Raw genomic sequence first — 25,009 nt, 5'->3', positions numbered from 1 at the left:
CCACCTTTTTATCTTTTCTTAATTCAAACTTTTTGGGGGGTGTCACTGTTGCTTTTGCAAAAAGGAGATTATAATATGAACATTTATTTGCATCTTGACTTTTATTCTTTACACTACATCCTGTCCTCTTTCTAGATCAACAGATTTTTTTTTCTTTTTTGAGACAGAATCTCACTCTGTCACATAAGCCAAAGGGCAATAGTGCATTCTTGGCTTACTGTAACCTCTGCTTCCCGGGTTCAAGTGATCCTCCCAACTCAGCCTCCTAAGTAGTTGGGACTACAGGTGCACACCACCAACACAGCTAATTTTATTTATTTATTTTATTTTTTATTTTTGTAGAGACGGGATTTCACTATGTTGCCCAGGCTGGTCTCAAACTCCTGAGCTCAAGCCATCCACCCACCTTGGCCTCCCAAAGTGCTGGGATTACAGGTGTAAGTCACCGCACGCAGTCAACACATAGTCTCAATTTGTTCATTTTTGTTGGTGCATAACATTCCAGAGAATGGATCAACCACAGTTAATTCAATTATTTAGTTACAAACAGACATTCAAGTTTTTTCCAGTGATTTTATCATTACAAATAAGTCTGTAGTGCTCTAATGTTCTACTATAATTATGTATTATTTATTTTAGAAAAACATTCAAAATATATTGATGAAAAAGAGATTAAAAGAAAGATAATTATACTATGAAGCTGGGAAACACCATACTATGTAATACTGTAAAGTCAATGATTTGGAATGAATACATAGAAGAATGCATTAAAATGTTACCTGGGAATGAGCTCCATGCCACTTCTCTCTTGCAATAATGATCTTTTCATTGCAGTGTATGTCTCCCAATGCACACTGCAAACACCTTAAGGTCATAAACCAGGCCTTTCTTCCTTGGCTCCTCCAAAGCTCTGAGCATAGCCTTGCCAAAGGCAAACAGTCCCAGGCCCACACATCCCACGGTGCCCTAACAGTTTCTTCTAAAAAAATAGCAGTTTAGACTTCAGAATGAAATTTTCCCAAGTATACAATGTTATAAACTGGTATAGTCTCATGCCAGCCCACAAACCCTTCTTTTAACCCATAATGAAGCTGAACTATGTACTTATAATATTATAGTTTCTTATTATTTCTGTGGGAAAAAAATGTTCTGAATTCCAAATGAGGATCTGGGCAGAGGAGCCCTACTCTGTGTGTGTGTGTGTGTATATGCGTGTGTGTGTCTCGTGTGTGTCTGTGTGTGTGTGTCTGCGTGTGTGTGAGAGACAGAGAAGGGGAAAGTCCTTTCCCTCACTGCCCTCAAACAAGATGTTCTTGTCTTTCCTCTTCTGCCGATCTGATTGGGTATGGACATGTAGCGAGTGAAATAGACAATATGATAAGTAAACATGAAAATGCCAGAAAGAAAGCCAAAGAGCAAATTTAACATAGATGTCTGATATTTTTCTTTGAGTCCTCATTCATTTTTGAGATTTAAGAATTTGAATTTGATTGCTAAGAATATAGTAATTGAAATTTAATGTCAGCGAAATGAAATTTACAGTTAGAAAAGACATTTAGTTGTTACAGATTTCTTGGAATTCTTAAGCATATTTAAAACATGATAGTCATCAAAACAAAATATTATTTAGATATTGATGATGAGCATGGGATGTATCATTTATTAATAGCTATTGAGCTGGTCACACGTTAATTGATACATTATTTTTATACTTTGGGAGCACTGAATCCCAGCAAGTTTGTTCTTATATGTTATCATAAGTTCCTTCGGAGAGTCAATATTTGAACTGCTAAGATAAAAACAAATGCTTCTAAAAAGGAAGTATCTTGATGAAATGAAAGACTGGGAGAAACTATACAGCACTTGTAGAAAAAAATTTTCATCTATGTAACTTGAATATACACATAGATTTAAAAATTCTTAAAAGATGTGTTAATCAGTGCTTTCTGGTTTGAAGCATGGTAGAAAAACCAGCTAAGCATTACAGACAGATAATATAAAAAATCGTAAGCATATCAGGAAATAGGTTCTGAAATCACCTATAAAATTATGTAATTTTTTTTTTTTTTTTTTTTTTTTTGAGACCAAGTCTTGCACTGTCACCAAGGCTGGAGTGCAGTGGTGCAATCTCAGCTCCCTGCAACCTCCACCTCCCAGGTTCAAGTGATTCTCCTGCCTCAGCCTCCCAAGCAGCTGGGATTACAGACACCCACCACTATGCCCAGCTAATTTTTTGTATTTTTGTATTTTTAGTAGAGATGGGGTTTCACTGTTGGCCAGGCTGGTCTCAAACTCCTGACCTCGTGATCTGCCCTCCTTGGCCTCCCAAAGTGCTGGGACTGCAGGCATGAGCTACTGTGCCCGGCCAGCATTTTGTCTTAACAAAAGTCAAATCTATTCTCAAAAATATTAACTTTTCAATAGGAACAAGAATCACCCATAGCCCATCACTCGGAGACACCCACTGTTCATGTTTTGATGTACTTCCCTGTGGTTTCATGTATGTGCCCATCTTTACGGTGGTCATACTCTTCTCCTCTTACTCTCAATGTATAGCAGAAATATTTCCAACTAACATGCTTAAGCTCATAATCAGCAAAAGTATCAACAAATGAAAATGTTATCTATGTGGTAAGATATTTCTAAGCATTGTGAGAGATGATAGAATGAGAGATAACGTTCCTCTAATTTCTCCATCAGCAAAAAAGGTTTGTCAGAAACTGTCTTAACAGTGTGACATCCACTGCACACATTGTGACACAAGTGGCCATAATGCTGTTGGTTCTGTGGAGTCTGGATAAGTAAGCAACGAGGAAGGGGCCCCATGGGGGGTGGGGGCTCATGTCGGGGAGGGCCCTAAGTGGGGAAGAACAATGAACAGTTGTAAGAGATGGCTAATCACAAACATCTGTGGGCACAACGACCTCTGTTTTGCACGTAGCCCCTCCAGCACGACCCTATTAGATTTCCCTCCAGCCCGTTTCTTTGCAGACAGCCCCTTCTCTGCTGTGCTGCCTGTTGCAACCTTGCAACGTATTTTCACACTTTCTCTAATCAATCTGCCTTTTTTTTTTTTTTCCTACAACTATCTTGGTAAATCCTTTACCAACTGTAAAGCCTGCCCTGGTAGTAGCACCCATGACACATTCTGCATCATCAGAAAGACCAAAAGATCTTATCAAGATAGGAAATAAAACTAAAGAAAACTGGAGGCATTTTGAGCATAATTTGACGATGATGGCCCTGTAATGTGGGTATCTCACAAGTGACTGCCTCTGCCTGGCTGCCCAACACGAACTTGCTAACTAAGGTGATGCTGGCCAAGCCGTCTGCTGTTTGCAGTACTGTTTCTTCTCTCCTTCAGTCTTACAGCATTTCAGTCATGTTTGGCTGTGTTTTCTTTCTTCTCTCTATTTGAAATGAAGTAAAACTAATAGTTGATATTAATGATTTTGATTTTTTTCCTATTTTTTTAAGAAACATTATCTTTTTCCTAAATGACAGTCTACCCAGAACTTCAATATGTAAGACAGAAAAAAGCAGACCTTTGTTTGGAAAGGAGCGGTGCCTAAAGCCAGGATCCACAGTTTTAGGTTGAGAAAATACATGATGGGCTGTTGAAACCAGTATTTTCTTTCAAATTACAGCGCATTCAAATTTTACTTATGCTGATTGTTTTGCCAACAAAAATTCAGTTTTGCATAAACCATTTATCACACAAAGAGTTTCTGATGGAAATATCTGAAAATTTTTAGAAATCAAAAAAGTGAATACATTTGAAAAGTTTGAAATGAATGTTGGTTTTGTGGTGACACAATCTCTGAAAATTATTACTGTTCATTCAAGATGGAATGAGGAAAACTGTGTGTGCCTGAAATCCACAGTTGAATATACTTCTTCTTATTTTTTTTTGACACAAGATCTTGCTCTGTTGCCCAGGCTAGAGTACAGTGACACCATTGAAACTGACCCAATAGTCCCATAGACAGTTTTTTTTTTTTTTTCTTGGAAAACCATATACATTGATCCTTCTGTTCTTAAAGCTTGAAATTTATATTTGTTTTATCTGAGCTTCTTCCTCAGGAAAGGACCTCTAGTTCTGGCAAAAAGTACCTAAGAACTGAAACTTACCAGATAATCGTATCCAGACAATGAGATGCCAGGCCCTCATTCATCATGATTGCTTCCTTGCTCCTCCCTAGTTTCTGCTTTCTTACACATTATTATGCTTCTTCCCTGCCACATAAACCCCTGATTTTGGTGGTCAGGGAGATGGATTTAAGACTGATCTCCCATCTCCTCGGCTGCAACACCCCATGAAAACCTTCTTTCTTGGCAATAATTGTTGTCTAGTGATTAGCTTTCTGTGAGGTGAGCAGCGGGACCTAGACTGAACCCCTGGCATTTTGGGGACATGGTCATGGCTCACTGCAGCTTTGAACTCCTGGGCTCAATAAATCCTCCCATCTAAGCCTCCCAAGTAGCTGAGACCACAGGCTTGAGCCACCATGCCCAGCTAATTTTTGTATTTTTTTTTTTTTTTTTTTTTTTGGTAAAGACAGGGTCTGTTTGTGTTGCTCAGGCTGGTCTCGAACTCCTGGGCTCAAGCGATCCTCTTGCCTTGGCCTCCCAAGTACTAGGATTATACACGCGAACCACCACACACACCTGGCCTAGCTTTTTTTTTTCTTTTTAAAGTTGTTGTGTATTTGTGTGGGTGTGTTTCGTAAAATAACATTAATTAACTTTATTTATTTGTGGAAATGGAAATTGGAGAGAAAGTTAAAGGGGAATAAATATTTTGCGTTAGGAATTCAAAAATAGAATTAAAAAGACTGAATTATTTTAGAGTGTTATAAATGTGTCATGCAACAGACTGAGAGGGCAATAAAGAACAGTTGGAAATTCCTCTAAGAAATCAATGATTTGTCAGGTGCAGTGGCTCATACCTGTAATCCCAACATCTTGGGAGGCTGATGCAGGAGGATCATTTAAGGCCAGAAGTCTGAAACCAGCCTGGACAACATAATGAGACCCTGTCTCTACAACAATTATCAAGGCCTGGTGGTGCGCACCTGTGGTTCCAGCTACTCAGGTGGTTGAGGCAGGAGGATTGCTTGAACCCAGGAGTTCAAGGCCGCAGTGAGCCGTGATTGTGCCATTGCACTCCAGCCTGGGTGACAGGGAAAGACCCCAACTCTAAAAAACTTAAAAAAAATCACAACTGAAGAAATCCTTGCATTTCATTGATGTTGGAGAGACAATTGGGAAATATAGTGTCAATTTTTAAAGCCACAAGTTGATCTTATTTAGAACCCTTCAAAATCTTCCTGTTGCTCTTAAAATAAAATGCAAACCCCTTATTCTGGTCTCTTCCACCTATTCACCACATGCCTGTCCTCTTTCTGTCACATAACTCTGAAGTCAGTCATTTCCTGTCTGTTCCCAGAATATTGCCAGGCCCTCTTGCTTCCCAGACCTCTGTCCCCACTCTTTCCTCTGCTTGGGTGCAGTTGGTATCTGTGGAGGGTCGAATTGTGTTCTCTTCCTGCAAATTCATATGCTGAAGTCCTAACTCCCAGTACCTCAGAACATGGCCTTATTTGGACATAGGGTATTTGGAGATATAATTAGTTAAAATGAGGTCCTGTGGGAGTAGGGTGGGCTCCGTATCCAATATGATCAATATAAGTGTCCCTATAAAAAAAGGAAATGTGGACACAGACACATGTGCAGGGAGAACACCCCATAACCATCAAGACAGAGAGCGGGGTGATGCATTTACAAGCCAAAGCAAGCCCAAGCTTGCTGGCAAACCACCAGAAGCCAGGAGGTGTGGAAGTCTCCCCCAGAGCCTTGAGAAGGAACCAACTCTGTGGATGCCTTGTTCTCAGACTTCCAGCCTCCATAACTGTAAGACAATACATTTTGGTTATTTAGGCCACTCAGTTGTGGGGCTTTCTTATGGCAGCCTTGGCAAACTAATACAGGACCACATCATTCTTCACGTCTTGACTTAAATCTCATTTCCTCAGTGAGCTTCTTGACCACCTGGTTGGCACAGTATTTTCTACCAAAGCTCCTGTTGATTTCCTTCGGAGCACTGAGACAACCTGTGACTATTGTGTTGGTTTGCTTGTTTATTTGTCTGTTGCCTTCACCTTCACTAGAGCATCAGGGGCATGGGCGTAGAGGTCTTGTCTAGCTCTTGCTGTCTTCACAGCAGCTCTCAGAGTGCCTGGAGCATCCCAATGCTCACTAAACATGGATGGTAAATGACGCCAAGATGAATCAAAGGTTAAGGAGACTGTGCCAAGAGTTGTGCATGTGAATTGCCATGCACATTTGGTATTTAGCAGAGATAAAGTTCTTTAAGGAAGTGAGAACTTTTAAAATGTCCTCAATCCTTTGTTTTATGACACTCTTCTGTCTTTCTGATTGGCAAATTTCCAAACATTTTCAAATAGAATAAAGGTGTATTATTCAGAATGCTATGAAGTTTGGGAAGGAAGAGAACACACTGAACATCATCACGCTTCATATGCTGAGACCAAAGGCTTACAGAGAAATAGTAAACGTTGTAGCACATGAACAAAGAACCTGAATAGACATTTTCCATACAAGACATACAAATGGCCAACAGGTGTATGCAAAAGTGCTCAACATCATGAATCATCAGAGAAATGCAAATCAAAATCACAAAGAGATATACCTCCCTCCTGTTAGAAGGGCTATAAAAGGGAACCTTTGCACACTTGGTGGGAATATAGAGAGTTGCAGCCATTATGGAAACCAGTATGGAGGTTCCTCAAAAAATTAACATGGAATTACCATTTGTATGACAGTACCAAATGAAACCACCATGCAATCCAGCAATCCCACTTCTGGGTACATATCAAAACGCAATCAAACCAACATCGTGCGGAGATGTCTGCTCCCTTGTGTTCACTGCAGCGCTATTTCCAGTGGCCAAGATGTGGAAACAACCGGGTGTCCACCAATAGATGAACAGATAACAAATTGTGGTTCATATATACGATGGAATATTATTCAACCATAAAAAAGAGAAAGAAATCCTATCTCATCTGCAACATGGATGAACTTGGAAGACATTATGCTAAGTAAAATAAGCCAGACACAGAAAGACAAATATTGTGTGGTTTCACTTACATGTGGAATTTATAAATGTTAAACTCATAGAAGCAGAAAGTAGAATGGTGGTTGCCAGGGATTGGAAGTGGAATGGAGAGATGTTAGCCAAAAGATAAAAAACTTAGTTATGTATAATATCGTAAGTTCTGGGAAGCTAATCACAGCAGGGGGTTCGCGGATGTTTTAATTCATTTGTGGTAATTGTTACACAATATATGTATCTCAAATAATCATGTTTACTTTGAATATGTTCAATCTTTATTTGACAATTACATACTTTATTTTTACTTACTTAAAATATTGATTGATTGATTGATTGATTTATAGACAGGGCCTCCTTCTGTCACCCAGTCTGGAGTTCAGTGGCATGATTACAGCTCACTGCAGACTTGAACACCTGGTCTCAAGGGAGCCTCCTGCCTCAGCCTTTCAAGTAGCTAGGACTGTAGGTGCACGCTACCACACCCTCCTAATTGTGTGTGTGTGTGTGTGTGTGTGTGTGTGTGTGTGTGTGTGTGTGTGTGTGGAGACTGTCTCGCTGTATTTCCCAGGCTGGTTTTGAAATCCTGTCCTCAAGTCATCCTCCTGCCTTGACCTCCCAAAGCTCTGAGATTACAGGAATGAGCCACCATGCCTGGGCGACAAATATTTTAAAATAAGAAAACAAACATAAACACTATTAAAAATTTCTTCAAATATACAGATGACCAGTGAACCAAGTAGTCTCCTAAATTTAGGTTACAAATTTGAAATGTATTCTTTAAACTATCTTTAATACCCGAAACTATTCTAGTAATTGCTCTGCAGGACGTCAAGGCAAAGCTAGAGACACTGTGTCCCTCTGTCTTTAAAGGTAAAAGGACTACTTTATAGTTTGTCACCAGAGAGAAATAATGAATATTTCACATATTTCACAGCCATTTGGGAAATTATGCCAAAAAACACTTCAGGAAGTTTTCAAAGTTGAAAGCCTTCCTTTGGGGAGGGAAAAATGCACGCACGCACGCACGCGCACACGCACACACACAGACACACAGACACAGACACACACACAGAAATCCAGGCAATTTTAGAGAATGTGTTTTCCCTTCAGGGCAGAATGAGTATTACCCAAAACTGGGCAATATATTACTCAATGTAAACTCATGATTTTCAGAAAACAGTTGCAACGAAATGACCCCACTTCCCGGTTTCTTATAAAATGGAAGGAACTATTACATAAAGTAATAGTCAAACATGCTCAAGAATGGTTCGACTTGAGGCCAATGACCTTTGAACTTTGACTGATGGTTCTTTCAATCCCATCACTGTTCTACTGTCGCACAAAATTTAACTTGACTTTGTGTTTATTCAACTTGGACTTCACAATAATGTTCTTTGCAAGGCAGGACTGTTATCTGTGGCTTTTGTATTGGCGACTGCTCTGGCAAGCGTGGAACTCTCGTTTTCCATGACTTTCTAATCCCCTGAATTGCAGCACCTCGGAGGGGAGCCCCAGTGGCCAAGACAGAAGTGGTCCTAGTGATCTTGGGGAGAAAACTGAGCATCAGCTTGCAGACCTAAAAGTTCCTGATTTAATCATAGTTATAAATACTTAGGTTTTCACGCATATGCCTTCACGTTACGCATTCCTAGGTTGAATGTACAGTTCTAAAGTCTGTGATTATAGGTGGAGATGATGTTGGTGCCATTACTTGGATGCTACGGTGGAAATCAACATGTCAACCTACCAGACTGTAAGCAAACAGCTTAGAAGGCTGGGACTTTCATTCATTTGGTTCACTGCTGTATCCCTAGTGCTGGGAAATGTTCCTGAGCGCTCAACAAATATGACTTGAATGATTATTTTCTGAAACTTTGTTTCAATTTTAGGAAGCTAAATTAAAAACCCATTTGAAAGGGGTCAACTTTGAAGTGTCTTTACATTTCTTCCTTAGTTAAGATCTACTCGGAGAGATCCGGCACTATTGTGGTCAAGTAATACTGTCCTTACCCGACTCCGCTGAAAACAAATGAGTCCTAAGGCAGCCAGGCAGATCTTTTAGGATGTTCCATCCCACAAGTGAAATAGAAACATGCTTCACCCAGGAGATGACTCTAGTTTCACTATACAAGACCCTTCAACTTTTTTTCACATTAGACTGAAGTGTTAGGTCAGATTTCCTCAGTATGGCAAAGGTGACTCTTTGTTTTGAGACGGAGTCTTGCTCTGGCTCTGTCGCCCGGGCTGGAGTGCAGTGGCACAATCTGGCTCACGGCAAGCTCCGCCTCCCAGGCTCACATCATTCTCCTGCCTCAGCTTCCTGAGTAGCTGGGACTATAGGTGCCTGCCACCACGCCCGGCTAAGTTTTTGTATTTTTAGTAGAGATGGGGTTTCACCGTGTTAGCTGGGATGGTCTCGATCTCCTGACCTCGTGATCTGCCCGCCTCAGCCTCCCAAAGTGCTGGCATTACAGGCATGAGCCACCGTGCCTACTTTTTTACACAGGCTTCCAGAAAGGCTGTAGTTTCCACAGAGATTCATTATTATATGCATCTCATCAAAGGGCTAAGAAATACTTCTTGACTATATCAGTACCATGCGGCTGTTTTGGTTCATTGGTACATATTTGGTTTGCAGTGATATGTCATCAAGGGCCTAAGAACAGAAATTCATTCTATCTTATGTTTTATGAGTTTAGGGGCCTGGAAAATTGCAAGCAACACCCATGCTTCAGGGAGGCCCCGGGACTAAGGAAAGGGGGCAGTCTGTGAGTCCTCCAGTTTCCCAGCTAATCAATGAAGTGAACAGTGCAAGGTTGTGGAAAAGATGTTCTCTCTGATTTGGGACATATATAATTTGTTGCGCCTGAGGCATGTGTAGGAGTTAATGTGTCCAGAGCTCAGAAGTTACAGATTTTGGAGTCATCAGCAAATAGTGATATCTGAAGCCCTGGGCGTGGAGGAGAGCACCCAAAGATAAAGCATGTAGAATGAGAAAATAAGAGGGTTGAGGATAGAATGCCTGGAAACACCATAATTTAGGGGGCTGGCAGCAGACGAGGAGCCGGCCAAGAACTAGAATAGGACAGCAGGCTGTCACATGGGCATCGCGGAGAGCAGGCTGCACAGTCAGCATTCTTAAATCCTACACAGAGACGGAGGAGATGACGATTGGAAATGGTCCCTTAGAAAGATCACTAGAAGGAAATACATAAAAATATCCACAGGTCTATTCCTGACTAGTGAGATGTCAGGTGGCTTATGTTCTTCTTTCACCATTCTTGCATCTTCCAAATTCTGTACAAAAAAAATTTGTTACATTTATATTAAAAAGCTATTAAAATATAATACAAGGCTCTGATCAAGTCTGAAATATTTTATGAGAGCATGATGAAAAGAGCAAGTACTTATTAATTCACAAGTATTTCGGTGCCTGTGTGCCGGGCACCATGCTAAGGATAAAACAATGAACAAGAGGACAGCTCTGTTGTTTGACAAAAAGGAAGGGAGGCTCGTTTGGCAACGGAGGGATGCAGGGCTTGTGGGGCACAGTGGCAGGAGATGAGGCTGGAAAGGTCGTTTGGTGCCAGATTACAATGGACTTTATGTGTCTTGTCAAATAATATGGCCTTTATTCTGAAGGTTACAGAGAGGCTTTTGAGGGGGCAGTGTTAGGTTTGGAATTGTGCTTTACCTGAAGTTAATTTTCTACTGAATTTTGGCAGTAGTGTGGCTGCTGACCTGAGGGAGTCCAAACAGGAGACCAGGAGCACAGGCAGCAGGCAAGTGCAATAACTGAATGAAGGCAGGGCCCTGGGCATAGGCCAGGCCCAGAGATATTTAGGGGTAGTGTCAATAGGATATGACTGATTGGATGTATGTTGCACAAAGTAGGACATTAAGAAAAAAAAGGAACAACAAACTTCTTCCTGCTTATCAAAGACCATAATTAAGGCAATTGCCTTTCCTGAAACATGTTCCTTTGGAAGTCAAGCATGAGCATCACAGAAGCTATCTGTACCCAGCAAGTGAGTTTCCAGTTAGCCTCATGCATGGATAAGTGGTTAGGATGCAGGATACAGGTTCATGGCCCCAGCTCCGTCTGGCTCCCCTGAAATCACACCACAGAGACAGCTGCCTTTTATAAACACAAGGCAGGCGGTGTTAGCTGGTCCAACTAGAACTCTTATTTCTTTCACCTGGGGCCTGTGCATGGAGGCTGATGACATGAGAGTGGAATCCCACGTGTGTGGTGAACGAGAAGTTCAAAGTGACACCTTGCATTCCTCCCTTCCTCTCGACTCTCCTCTTCCCGCTCCAGGGAAAATAAAGGAAGATGATTGTTTTGGTACAGAAAAAAAAAAAAAAAAAAAAAAAATACTAGGTTTTTAACTTGTGTCCCCGGGTTGGGTAAAGAATGACAACTATTCTACAGTTTGTATAGACTTTACCTTAGTGATCATTGCTATATGACATAAGGCAGTCAGTGGCTGGGCCAGGCGCTGTTGCAGGCCTGTAGTCCCAGCTACTTGGGAGGTTGAGGCAGGAGGATTGCTTGAGGCCAGGAGTTCAAGGTTACAGTAAGCTATGATATAGCACAGCCTGGGTGACAGAGCAAGACCCTCTCTCTCTCTCTTCTTTTTTTATTTGTTTTTGAGACAGAGTTTCCATTTTATTGCCCAGGCTGGAGTGTAATGGCACCATCTCGGCTCACCACAACCTCTGCCTCCTGGGTTCAAGCAATTCTCCTGCCTCAGCCTCCCCGAGTAGCTAGGATTACAGGCATGCACCACCATGTCTGGCTAATTTTGTATTTTTAGTAGAGATAGGGTTTCTCCATGTTGGTCAGGCTGGTTTCGAACTCCTGATCTCAGGTGATCCTCCTGCCTCGGCCTCCCAAAGTGTTGGGATTACAGGCGTTAGCCACCGCGCCCAGCCTACCCTGTCTCTTAAAAAAAAAAAAAAAAGTGAATATTACAATAGAGGGGATAAGGAATAATGTGTATGTGAGGTCTATTTCTGAGACCAGAGTCACAAAACAGAATCCTGAACCCTTAGCTATTTCCTTACCACACAGGTGTTGGATACTTCCATTTTTCCAGTCTATATAATTCAATACTTTTGTGACAGAGAGGTGTTGGAGTTTTTTTCTCATTTTTTTTTTTTTTTTTTTTAGGCAACTGTTTACATACAAACAGCTATGGTCTCCCAGGAAGGAACTTTCTCTGTTGAATACAGAAGTCTGGGAAAAGACTGATGAAACTGCATGCGAGGAAGAAACAGGTCTAACTAAATGTGAATGTATACTTTTTTTAAAGCAAGGAACCACAAAGGGTAGGTCCCAAGGAAGCTGCATTGCTTGCTGCACCTGTCACGCGGGCTGTACCTTCTTCTCTCATTTATTTCCATTTACAGCCTTGAAAACTGAGGCCTTAGGCTTTGGTTGAAAACCGAGGCCAAGGGTGCCCAGCCGGTGAGTTAAGGAGGCCCAAGCCGAATTTTGCTGGAAGTGCTCCAGTATAAAGCCTCTCTCAGAACCAGCCGCCACCAAGACGTCTTGAAGTCAAAGTAACTCACACCCTTGTCCACCTCGCCCTGCAATGAAGAAACTTCGGTCGCACAGGCTCCATAACTCATCCTGGCGTGAGCTGTGACTTACTGGGGGATGGGCCTCCTTTTCGTTCTAGCTACCAAGTGGAGCGGAGTGCCAGGTGGTGTCAGAGGGCGGGGCGGCCCCTCCAATGGTGGCACCCTCAACCACGGATAAGGTTCCAATTAGGTAAGGACGCAAGCAATGCTGTCGTTTCGGTTGACTGCTCCTTTCATTCCTTGGAAGTGGTCAGCGTCACAAAACGAATTTTCATTCGCTCTAAGCTGTCACACCAGCCTTGCTAACCGGATGGTCGGAGCCCCGTGCTTTCGCCGGACGCCCTCTTGGAACCTTCAGGCCACCCTGAGGATGGGCAGTCGGGTGCCCGCCCTCCTCCCCTACCGCCGCGGGCCTGCGCCCCCCACCCCGGACAGCGACTCGGGCGCTCTAGCGGCGCGTGCGGGTGCCCCTGGGTGCGAGCCACCGACTCACGAGCCGCTGCTTGTTGCTCCCGCCGCCGCGACCTGGGGAAGCGAAAATGAAATTGACTTTTCCGAGAAATGATGAAAGCGGCGCTGCCCGCCAATGAGCTGCGGCGGCGAACTTCCGCACCTCCCGGCCGGGCCGCTCGCGCCCTCCCTCCGCCTCCACCTCCTGGTTGCACAAGCTTGAAACAAACACTGGGGAGGAAGGGCGGAGGGAGGAGGGCGGAGAGGGGAGGCGAGGGAGGGAGCGCGGCCGGAGGAGGGCGGGGGGTGGGGGGATTTCCAGCCGCGGCTCTTCGCAGTTTCCTCTCCTTGTTTTGCTTTCGATCTGGACTGTTCTCAGGCAAGCCGGGGAGTAACTTTTAGTTTTGCTCCTGCGATTATTCAACTGACGGGCTTTCATTTCCATTTCACACACCCTAGCAACACTTATACCTTGCGGAATTGTATTGGTAGCGTGAAAAAAGCACACTGAGAGGTAACATTTTTCAAATAATAGTTGTGACTGTGCGTGTGTTTCTCTCGAGGGCATGTTTCTGGGGACTGTGGGGGGCCGTGTGTGTATGCGTGTCCTGATGCCTTGACACGATGTTTTGCAGACGGAAAATGCCGGGGTTCATAAATATTAATACCGATTTTTGGAGGAACAGTCGGCGCAATTATGGATCGCCTGATTTTAGGGGAAGCAGGTTCTGCTGCTGTTGCTGCTGCTACTGGGGCTGCTGAGGCTGCGAGGAGGAGGAGGAGGTAGAGAGGGAGGAGGAGGAGGAGGAGGAGGAGGTTGGTGGAGGTTTAATTTCACTTTTGGATTTGCAGATGCGGAGAGGTGGCTCCATGGACACAGACCTGCTGTGTGTGCTTCTGCGCCCCAGGTGTTGTGTGTGGGGGTGCAGGTCCGCTGGAGTCGGGCCTCATTTAAAACAAAATTGTGTGTATGTGCGTGTTTGTGTGTGCGCGTGTGTGTGTGCAGCCACCGCCGTCAGCGGATCCGAAGGAGGGGAGCGGGTCCTTCTCGGTGCCCGCGGCGGCGTCTCTCCAGGCTGCCTCCAGCGTAAATAAGCAGGCACCGCCGCCCGCCCGGCTGCCCGCGCCCGCGCCCCGGCCGGGAGGAGCGCCTCCAGCCACGGCCAGAGGAAACTTGCTGGGGCGCCCCGCGGCGGTCCCGGGGCTCGCCTGCCTGCCGGGCTCGGAGTCGGGTCGCAGGCGTCGGGTGCCAGCGGCCCGGGCGGGACGGCGAGCTCCGAGCCGGGCCGGGCGCCGGGCCTGGCCGACGCGCCCTGCTTCCTGGGGGCTGGGCCGCCGCCGCCGCCGCTCGGAAGGGACGCCGCGTCCTCCTTCCCGCCGGCCAGCGCCCGGTCGGGCCCTGGGGCTTTGTCATTGCACTTGTCCCGGCGCGCGAGGGGCTCGGGCGGCGCGTCCCGGGAGGGCACCGCGCCGAGGGGTCAGCCGCCCGGGCCGCGGCCTAGCGCCGTGCGCCCCCGGGTCCCCGCAGGCGCCCCCGGCCGGCCTCGCGCGCTGGGCCTGACCCGCCTCGGCTACGGAGCGGGCGAGGTGGGGGCGGGGAGCCTCCGGGGACCGAGTGGCGCCGTGGGGGCCAGCGTCCCCTCGGGGTCCCGGGGCGCGGGCCGCGGCGGGGTGGGGACGCGAGTGCCCGCCCCGTGCCCTCCGACCCGGCTCCGGGCGCCGGGTGACATTCGCCCGCTGGCCGAACATGGTTGGTGCAAAGCCGCGGCGGCCGCCACTTCCTTTCCGCCTCGCCGGTAGGGCTCGCCCACCGAGTGAAGCCGGCGGCGGCCAATCGCGGCGCCCGCCTGCTTCCAGTGGCACCGTCTGGGGGCCAGCGCCCGCCAGGGCTGGCGAAGCCGTTCCAAGTTCCAAGGGTCGCGGGTGTAACTCATGCCCCTCCCAGCACGCGCCGGCGTCTCCCCTTGGCCCCCGGTCTGGGTGCGTTTGCCACCGTCTCCTCCTTGTTCCCTAAGAAGCGGGGGAGGGGAAGGAGGCTGGCAGCCTGGGCCGGGCGCCAGGGCCGTGGTCGGGCACCAGGTGAAACGCCCGGGTCAGTCTGTGTAGGCCGGACCCTTGGCGATCGGCTGCGGATGTGATCCCGGGGACTGGCAGCCGAGGTAGCTCAGAAGAGCGAGGTGGCTTTCGCTCGTTTCTAACCCGCTACTGTCTGAAACTTGGGGACATATTACCCGTCCCCTCCCTCTTCAACCACCTCCCTCCCGTTGCTCCTTGTCCTTGGTTATGGAAGGAGAAAACTCAGTTCTAAATGAGGAAAAGTGGTGCTGGCATTTCGTCTTCGGCCACCGGCCTCCCTATGGCTGTGACTCGTCTGCTTTTGATGAATGGCCAGGAGGGATGGAGGATCGTTAGATTTCCTGTTGTGGATTTTCAGGAATCACCGAGACTGCTGTCGAGCCTGCAGTCAGTTACTAGTTTTCCTATCTACTGTAGGTTCTCTTCGAGCAGTTCAGTTTTTGGTGCTTAAGGGCAGGTGCACAAGGGGGTCTGGGGTTAGACCAGGCGGTGGATAACCTTGATGCCAGGCAGATGCAGTTATCCGCACCAGGCCCAGAGGGTGACTCTTTAACTTCACCGCGCACGAAGATTCAGGATTCTCTGATTTCCCCAACTTTCCTTTATTCTTCTTTTAGGGGGAGAAGGGGCAAAAATAGAAACCTAAAAAACCCTGGGAAAAGGAGCCTTTTCTGAGGAAACTTCAGCAGATGAAATATTTAAGACTTGAACTGGGATCTCTAGGGGGAACGTTGGAACATCTATTGATTGATGTGTCAAAGTCCGGAATTTCACGTAATTAGTGAACGATTATAACTTGTAACTTTGTTGTGTAAGAAATTACATTTTGGTCTCTTAGATCCAAGAGTTCTTGTCTGTTACGATTTGTAACTGCTTGTTAAAATTAAACATTTACATATTTCATTCTCAGTGAGTTGTCATTTTTTTGTTAAAGAAAGTTCCAGTTATTTCAGATTTACTTACCTGTAAAAATGTCATCATAATCAAAAGCAAGGATTTGTAGTCAAACTGAAAGCAAATTATGGCAAACACATGTGTGCCATGAAGTTCTGACAGCCCTATGAACAATGGTCCCACCTTTATCCCACTTTCTGAAACACTTTATTAGGCAAATAGCGCACCAGAGCGAAAGATGTTTAAACTTACTGGAAAAATAGAAACTTTGGATACTCCACATTTGATGTGCATCAATTTTCTCATGTTACCAACGATGTTATGTTTTTATTCTTAACCTCATCTCGTACAAAACTCTGTTGTTTTTAGAGCATTTTCACATAATATGCTTTTGATAGTGAAAAACCACTGTACTCTATCTAAATTGAGTATCTGGGTTATAGTTCCCTTATCTACCTTATACCAAAAAGGGCTTAACGCAGACGAGATAATTTAGGTAGACACTCAATAAATATCCTTAGCACATCTATTAAAAGCCAGACACAGTGCTAGCCTCTGTGTCCTCAACTGACAGCGAGAAAGACAGTATCTTTACGCTAGGTTGTGTTCTGGTTAGTGAGCTGATCATTAACAACAAAAAATACAGTTATTACCTTTTGGGGTTACCTGTAAGGAGGGTAATAATAATTCTTAACTATGTCTCATAGTGTTGCTTTCATGAACAATTGAGATACTGTATATGAAAGAACATTGCATAAATTATGGCAGTCTACAAATGTGTAAGGCGTTAACTTTCAAAATTCTATCAGATTATTATTAATGTAAAAGGGCCAGATAATCATGACTGGATTAGACACTGTCTTTCTCATGGAATTTCCAGCAAGGAGGGATTTTACTTCTGAGCGTATATAAATAATGATAAAAGATTAAACATGGAATAACTGTTTTATGTAAAGTATCAAAAAATATTTAACAGTGAAACCCGATATTGTCAGTGAATTTCTTCCTTTCAGAAGAAAAGTTAGGTGGTATCCATGGAGACCAAATGATATGGAAATAATAGTGATTGGACCAATGTATTTTCCCTCTTTCTATCAGATAAGAAAATCTTCCCAAGCCTCTCTGTGGTTTAGTCTGAATCTTCTTCACTCTCGTGTCAGCTTCTTCATTATCTGCCATTGCAGGTGTGCACTGGGCTGATTTTAGTATTTTGCTTTTACCATCTTTTTTTTTTTTTTTTTTTTTTTTTTTTTTTTTTTTGAGACAGCGTCTTGCTCTGTCGCCCAGACTAGAGTGCAGTGGCACAATTTCAGCTCACTGCAGAACTCTGCTTCCAGGTTCACGCAATTCCTGTGCCTCAGCTTCCTGCGTAGTTGGGATTACAGGCGTGTGCTACCATGCCTGGCTAATTTTTGTATTTTTAGTAGAGACAGGGTTTCAGCATGCTGGCCAGGCTTGTCTCGAACTCCTCACCTCAGGTGATCTGCCTACTTCAGCCTCCTGAAGTGCTGGGATTACAGGCATAAGCCCCCGCACCGGCCTGCTTTACCATCTTGGCTCATGTGCATTTATTGAATGCTTACTGTGTGCCCAACACTGTATATGTGACAACATACATGAAAGTAAATATAACTGATAGTATATATTTATAACCTATATTAAAATACATAATATATGCAAATAAACAAAACTGTGGTGAAATGTCAGTTATTAGTAAAAATTAGTTCTTCTTTTCATCTGTATGGGACATGATGTTCCTTCCTGCACAGGCATAGGAGGTCAGGACCTTCCGTCTCTGCCTGCCCCGTTGGCCCCCTGTGTTTGGCCCGAGTGTAATCAGTGGTCGGTGCACGATGCCAGCTAAATGCATAGTGTGCTGAATTGAGGAGTGGCTCTGGTGGCAGGAATGACTGATGGAAAAGTGGGTGAGGAGGTTCCATCAAACTTTAATTTATCACCAAAGAACAAAGAATGATGAATAACATATAGGGTCCAGATTTGAACATGAAGCCAGTATTTTTTATAGAGTACCAAGGAAAACACACAAGCACGAAACCCAGCTCACAGGTCCCCTTTGTCCCTGGGACTCCATCTGGGGCTCTTTGGATTCAGAGCAAGCAGCAGGCCTGAAGTCTTGGCATTGACCTTCAAAGATCCCCTCAAAATAATGTTTCCCCTCAGAAGCTCCATCTTATGACAAACTGTCTCTAAAACAAATTGTGTTTATTTAAGAAGACTTCATGTACCCTTTTTCTTTTATTAGAGTCAAAGTGTCACTCTGTCGGCCAGGCTGGAGTGCAGTGGCTCGATCATAGCTCACTGCAGGCTCAAACTCCTGGGCACAAGTGATCCTCCTGCCTCAGTCTCCTGAGTAGCTGCGACAACAGGCATGTGCCACCCCAAAGCCCGACATACATTTTTGTGTAGAGACAGGGTCTTGCTATGTTGCCCAGACTGCTCTCAAACCCTTGGCCTCAAATGATCCTCCCTCCTTAGCATCCCAAAGTGCTGGGATTATAGGCGTGAGCCACTGCACCTGGCCCTTGTGCCCATTTTTATTCCTCAGAAACACATATGACTTTCAGTCAGAACTCCTGAATGCCTTGAGAAAAACGGGTGTTATCAAATCTAGTTGATCTTGTTTAGCCAAATGTAGAGACCCGTGGTGTGTTGGACAGGCTGGCCAACTCTGTGTAGAGAAACTCACCATCCCGTGAGGCTTTCTGAGGCACTGAGACTAGCTGGGGCCATCCATCAATAACTTGAGGTCTGCTTGGGGATCCAGGGACCCCAAGCAATTATTTTAAATGAATAATTGATTTTGTTAAACATAGTAACACATTCAACAGTTTTCTTAAATGCAGACATTGTGTTATTATTTCATTTGTTTATTAACTATTTGTTGACAGCCAGCAGTGTACAAGGCTCTGTGGTGGAAGGTGCATGAACTCAGATGCCTAGAGTGGCCTTTTAGTAATCCAATCACTTCCCCCTTTGGAAGTTTTCACTCTGTAAAACGTGGCTGGATAGTTCTGTCTTCCTTAGGAGACAACCTATGTGTGTAATGAAAATTGCCTGGGGAGGGGACTTTTAGAAATTACACAGGACCCTTTAGATTTGAGATTATCTATAGCCCCCTTTCCCCTCCTTCCCCTTCCTGCCCTGAATAGCGAGCCTCTTATTCACCATTGGATCCCTGTTCCCTAGTCTCCCTCAGGTGTGTGGCCAGAGCAAAAATGGAAAGCCACTGAATCAAGGATCTCTTCCCAGGGCCAAATAGTTGATCTCTTCCTTGGCTCAGATTAAACCTCTTTCCACATTTTAAAGAGCTCTTTGGACAGGGGCCTGTGGTCACTGTGTTGGCTCTGCCCACTCGACCTTGCTTGCCCTACAGAAATGGGACTCATGTTAAGTTTGTGATACATTGAATTTTCCTTTTTTTTTCTTTTTTGAGACAGAGTCTTGATCTTGTCTCCTGGGCTGGAGTGCAGTGGTGTGATCTCGGCTCACTGCAACCTCTGCTTCCTGGGTTATACTGATTCTCCTGCCTCAGCCTCCTGAGTAGCTGGGATTACAGGTGCCCCACCATGCCCAGCTAATTTTTGTATTTTTAGTAGAGACAGGGTTTCGCCATGTTGACCAGTCTGGTCTCAAACTCTTGACCTCAGGTCATCTGTCTGCCTCGGCCTCCCAAAGTGCTGGGATTACAGGTATGAGCCACCACGCCCAGCTGAATTTTCCATTTTGAAGAGGCAAGAAGGACTTTATTTTATTTTATGTATTTGCCTCTTTGTCCAGGAAGGCCATGGATAATTAGGTGTTTGGTTTGGTTTTGCTTCTGTTTTGGTTTATAACTCCTTTATCAGTTTAGTGTTCCCTTCTGATAAGCAAGAAAGAGCAGAGTTGACAGAGAATGGCTGCGGATGAGAAGCAGGTATGTGTGGTTCTTTCTGATTATGGATTCTAAGTATTTTTATCCCAGAGGCAAGACTAGTTCAGCAAAATACCTTAATTTAGGATTTTGTGTGATAAAAGCCTGTCCTGTTTTCATTAAATGAAGATTTTTTGAGAATTAACTACTTTCTGTGTAATTTTCATAAATAATTTCGTTTGGGCATACTTAACACTCTGTTGCTATCTGCTGAAGGCATTTGATACTCGCACACCTAATGCCATCAAAGGAGAGATGAGCATACATTTTAATTTGTTCTTATTGAGCGTACATTTTAATTGTTCTTATGAATGTCAGATTTTGGGAAGATCCAAAGAAGTACTCTGTAGATAGAATACGCTGTCCTGGCCCCCTAACCTTACAATCCTACCGATTTTCCCATTTCATGAGATTGACCTTTCAGATGAGGAGGAACTGCATACAAATTGCTTTATTTCAAGTAATATCTACCTTGTTATTTTTGAAAGAGTTCTTTTGTCCTTTTATCCTAGATCTATTGGAGAAGATGAGAAAAATTACAGTGGTGATAAGAGAGCGTCTTAACACCTAGATATGATGGGTGTGTTGGGTGATAGGAATGGGAGGCTGTTGGAAAGTGAGAGTTGGGGGATGGGGTGATGAAAAGGAAACGGGTGACTAGTGCCTCCTGGATTCTTGAATGGGAGAGAGTGAAGAGAGAATCAGGCAGGAAGATTTTCTGCACAAATGTCACTGAAAGAGTGTTAGAGGTCGGAGGGGTGAGTTGAAGTTGGTTAGGTAATTAGTAATAACCCAAGGACCAGTCAAAAGACTGGAGGACCGTCCACTGCTGACTTTGGGGTTAGACCCTTTTATCCTGGGGATGATAAATACTGATGGGAAAACTGCTAGGCAGCTGCTGACATTATTCTACAAGGAAACATGAAGTTGTGAGTAGCTGTCACTTGGAGACGTGGTTGAAGTCACCTTAGGGGTACAGTTATGTTGCTGCATCATGACATTTAGGTCAACAGTGGACCACATGCATGACTATGGCCCCATAAGGTTATAATATCAGACTTCTACTCTACCTTTTTCTATGTTTAGATACACAAATACTTGCCATTGTGCTACAGTTGCCTATAGGCCTCAGTACAGTAACCTGCAGTACATGTTTGCAACGTGGAAGCCATAGGCCATACCATAAGCCTGGGTGTGTAGGAGGTTACACCATCTAGGTTTGTGTAAGTACGCTCTGTGATATTCACACAATGACAAAATTGCTTAATGGTGCACATCTCAGAATGTATAACTGTGCCGGTGTTGATGCATTGTTTGAGGATGGGGAAATTGATACTCACTATGTGAGGCCCCAAACTCAATCTAAAGTTGCCTTTGGAGGCATCCACGGAAATACCGTAATGGCTCTCTTAGGCCCTTCTCCCCCCATACCAATCTTCCTTGGTACTGTTTTTATTTTATTTTTAAATCCTTGAAAGAATACATAATAGATGTACATATTTTCAGGGCACATGTAATAATTTAATGCATTCATATTTGTAGTTTGTAATGATAAATCAATGTAATTGTGCCATTCCGATTATGGGAGTTAAATATGGAATCAGGGACATAGAATGGGCTGATAATGTGTTTTCCTAAAGAACAGATGGGACAAGTTAAAACTGAACTGTGAATTCCATAGCTGGGTAGTGTGGGTCACTGAGTTGGGCACTCGGTACTCCACAGTGACTGTAGTCGGGATTCTACATTGAAATAAACTTTCTGGAATTTACCTTGGTGCTATATACTTAAAGTCTTAAAAATATTAAGCTCTCTGTTCCAGTAATTCTGCTTCTTGGAACCTACTTACGTGAAGTAACCAGAGATGGGAACAAAGATTTATGTACAAGGATGTTTATTGAATTAGCTTCTGTTATATAAAAACTTGGAAACAACTTAAATATCCAACAGTAGGGATACATTTGAACGAATTACGGCACATCCAGACAGAGTATAGGTAACTTACAAAGCTCGTGTTTTCGAGCAGCATTTAGTGACGGGAAAATATTTATGATCTATGTTGGTTGGGTGGGGAAAAAAGAATGTGAAATTGTGCTTCTAATTTTATTTTAAAAACGTGTGTGTATATTGGTGTATTAAAAAAAACCTGGAAGGAAACATACCTTTTTGATGGTGGAATTGTGAGTGTTTAGCTTTTTTTTCCTCCTTGAAACATTTTTGTATTTTCCAAATTTAAAACAGCAAGCACAATTACCAATTACCCTTTTAACCAGAAAATATTCTCAAGACAGTGCTCATAGGGCATCTCTGCCCTGACCTCTGGTCCACGATAGGTTAGGAAGAACACACTGGGTGCTGCTGAGGAGGAGGCTGTGCAGGGACGGGCCATTCTCGAGCCTTTCTGCCTCCATGTGTAGACCAGGCTCTAGAGCCAGGGCTTTCCTAGCGGGGCTGTTGGAAGCCCTTGTCCTCAGACAGCTGTGGCTACTTGGAGACACTTAGATGGGTGGCTTTTTGGTGAAGTTGGGACATAATGTTTTGTCAGTAACTGTGAAGGGCTTGAGATATGATCTCACTTTACAGTTAACATTCTTTATACATATGAATACTACAGAAACACAAAACACCTGGGTAGGAGAAGAGAGTGCCTTGTTGATATTTACAACTGGGGCAGCAGTCTCAGTGACACTGCTGTGTCAGGCCTCTAAACCTGGACCCTTAGGTGACACTGAAAACTGATGGAATGTACATGTGGGCTGCACTCTGTTGACAGGGACAGAGCAGCTGTCCCTCTCCCGTCCCAAAAGGAGAGAGAGAGAAAAGAAAGAAAAAGAAAAAGGAAAAACAAACAAACAAAAAACACCTTAGCTCCCCTGACATGGGATGAAAAGGTTCCAGGGGTCTTATCCTGACCTTTTAGAATGTGAGACACTTACAACCTGGGGATGTCTCCAAGGTCTGTTTTTCATTCCTTTTGAAACACACATGCCTAGGGAGATAGGTCTTCCTAGCACCTTGGGAACCAGTCCAGGCTGAAACTATTTGGTCCTCTTGAGGAGATTAGAGGTTTTATTATCCTTTTGGAAAAGAGCATTTAATGTACACAAATGGCTACAGATCTAATTCTCATGGTAAGTGAAGTATCAAATGTTTGTAGGGGAAGTGAGAGTGAACTTTCCCTATCTTCACATCCTATACTTTCCCTGTCTTCATGTCCTATATAGTCCCTATCTTCATGTTCTGTACATTCCCTGTCTTCATATGCTATACAGTCACTATCTTCATATCCTATATGGTTCCTATATTCATATCCCATACATTCCCTATCCTATACATTCCCTACCTTCATGTCATATATGTTCCTACCTTCAGACCCTTTATGGTCCCTGTCTTCCTACCCTATACATTCCTTATCTTCATGTCCTAAACAGTCCCCACCTTCATATCCTATACATTCCCTATCTTCATTTCCTAAACATTCCCCATCTTCATATCCTATATAGTCCCCATCTGCATGTCCTATACATTCCCTATCTTCATATCCTGTACATTCCCTACCATCATGTCCTAAATGGTCCCTGTCTTCATATCCTGTACCTTCTCTATCTTCATGTCCTATGTAGTCCCTACCTTCATGTCCTATACGGTCCCCATCTTCATGTCCTAAACGGTCCCTATCTTTGTATCATATGCATTCCCTAGCTTCATGTCCTATACATTCTTTCCCTTTGTATTGTATTCATTTCTGTATCTTAGGAGGTGAAGGCATTTTATAGGAACTCTGAGGAGTCTGGAAAGAAGCCTGGGAAGCTTTATTTTCCCCTCACACCTGCCTTTAAAAGACCTCTGGAGAATGACAGTAGAACTTAATCAGAGTGTGACCTCTGACTCTTCACAACTGAAGACCTCAAATCTCCAATTTTTATCTGAAAAAAATATTAGAATAGTTTCACTGTCTTTATGAATGTGGAGACGTTTTTAGATTGCTATGGAAGTAGGATTGGGCGTGACCATTATGAGTTCAGAGGCTGAATGCTGTAGCATAGCCCATCAAAATACATATATATACACACATATATATACACACACATTACACATATGTACATATATACACATATGTATACATATATATACACACACATTGTCCAATACGAATATAATGTGAGCCACATGTATAGTTTTAATTTTCTAGTAGCCACTTAGAGAAGTAAAAAGTATGTAAAATTAATTGTAATAATATTTCTCATTTAACTCATTTTATCTAAAATATTTCAGTATGTCGTTAATGTAAAAATATTAATGAGATATTTTACATTCTTCTTTCATACTGAGTATTTAAAATCCTATGTGTCCTTTACACCCATAGCCTGTCTTAATTCAGCCCAGCCACATTCCAAGTGCACAGTAGACCCATCTGGCTGGTGGCTACCATCTTGGTTGGTGCAGCATAAGGAAATGAATCAAGGTGTGAAGAGAATACAGGGGGAAAGTTTTAGTGCAGTCCTGAAAGGACTGAAGGAAAGGAGAGTTGGAGTGGTTGCTTTGATCACAACTGTATGAATCTCCTCGTGCCTCTCCCCACAAACCGTACCTGATCTCTTTAGCCTAAAACAATGAAATGCTCTGAATTTCTGTAGAAGCAGCATACTATACGTCCCATTCCTAGGGTAGTTAGCTATCTGCATCTTGATGAGATGAATGTTTTCTAGACTCTTGAACTGTTAAGAACATCTTTGATTATTTGGATTTTTCCATTTGTATCGCCTATGTGGTAAGTTATTTGAGAGCCGGGATCCAGTCCAATTTATTTGCATTCCTCACCAGTGTTTGACACCTTTAAGACCTAGATAAATATTAGTTTATTTGATTTTCAGCTGTAAAGCAAAGGTTAGCTTGAAAGGCTGAATTCCAGCTCAGGAAGGATGGCATCTAGT

At 43.8% G+C, this 25,009-nt stretch overlaps 1 protein-coding gene across 8 annotated transcripts in view; it reads left to right on the top strand.

Moving 5' to 3' along the window:
- Positions 1-25,009, top strand: part of IRF2 (interferon regulatory factor 2) — a 142,295-nt gene that overhangs the window by 42,253 nt on the left and 75,033 nt on the right. For 2 of the 8 annotated variants that reach the window (XM_078001465.1, XM_078001459.1), the window contains exons 1-2: positions 13,517-13,688; positions 13,810-13,957. The gene's annotated coding sequence lies outside the window, so the exon portion shown is untranslated. 8 annotated transcript variants of the gene reach the window in all.

Source organism: Macaca mulatta, chromosome 5 (assembly GCF_049350105.2).
Source record: "Macaca mulatta isolate MMU2019108-1 chromosome 5, T2T-MMU8v2.0, whole genome shotgun sequence".
NCBI lineage: Eukaryota > Metazoa > Chordata > Mammalia > Primates > Cercopithecidae > Macaca > Macaca mulatta.
Note: the sequence above shows the minus strand (reverse complement) of the source record. Positions and strands in the feature narration are given on the sequence as shown.